We start from the raw sequence: 1,172 nt of genomic DNA, 5'->3' as shown, positions 1-1,172 counted from the left end.
TTCAAAAAAAGCAGACCCTGAACTTGCGGGAATAGACTAGGAAGAAAAAGAAACCCATATGTAGTAGGTAGTCCTCACCTTATGACTGGTCACCTAGTGACCATTCAAACTTACAACAGATTCCCCCAAAAGCTACTTATGACCCAATCTCAAAGTTAGGATAGCCACATGCATACACCCACACCATGGTCACATGACTGCATTTTGGATGCTCAGCAACTGCCTCACCTTTACAGCCATTTGTAGCATCCCGCAGTCACATGACCATGAATTTCGATGGGTTTTTTCCCCCAACTTCTGTCAACAGATTCATAGCACATTGGCATGCTTAGGATGGTGCTGACTTTTTAAGCCCTCCTTATCTACATTACCTTGTAAAATACATGAAAAAAATCCCATTGAGGATAAATATATTTAGGGTTAGGTCTCCATGATTTTGGAGAGCAAAATGGACACCAAAAATGGATTCATAGCGCATTGGTATGATATGGAGGTTGCTGACTTTTCAAGCCCACCTATGTTTCCTGGTAAAATACATGAGAAAATCCCATTGAGGGCTTAGGGTTAGTATTAGGCCCCCATGAATTTAGAGAGTAAAATGGACACCACCAATGATTTCTAGTGCATTGGTATGCTCATGTGGGTGCTAACTTTTTAAGCTAGCCTTATCTTTACTTTCTGGTAAAATACAAAGGGAACTCCCATTGGGGCCAAAATTAAAAAAGGTTAGATCTCAATGAATTCAGAGAAAGAAATGGACGTCGCCAACAGATTCCCAGCATGTTGGTATGTTTAGCAGGACACTGACTTTTCAAACCTGCCTTATTTATGTTTCCAGGTAAAATACATGGGAAAATCCCATTGGAGGGCAAAACTATTTAGGGTTAGGGTTAGTTCACCATGAATTCGGAGAGCAAAATGGACATTGCCAATGGATTTCTAGTGCATTGATATGCTTAGGGGGGCACTGACTTTTTGAACCGACCTGATCTACATTTCCTGGTAAAATACATGGGAAAATCCCTTTGGAGAGGCAAATCCACTTAGGGTTAGGGTTAGATGTCCATGTATTTGGAGAGTAAATCTGACAATGCCAACAGATTCATAGTGCATCGGTATGCTTAGGAGGGCAGTAACTTTCCAAGCCTGCCTTATTTACATTTTCTGGTAAA

Source organism: Protobothrops mucrosquamatus, unplaced genomic scaffold (genome assembly GCF_001527695.2).
Source record: "Protobothrops mucrosquamatus isolate PMUCROS unplaced genomic scaffold, P.Mucros_1.0 scaffold364, whole genome shotgun sequence".
Classification (NCBI taxonomy): domain Eukaryota; kingdom Metazoa; phylum Chordata; class Lepidosauria; order Squamata; family Viperidae; genus Protobothrops; species Protobothrops mucrosquamatus.
This window is presented reverse-complemented; position numbering follows the sequence as displayed.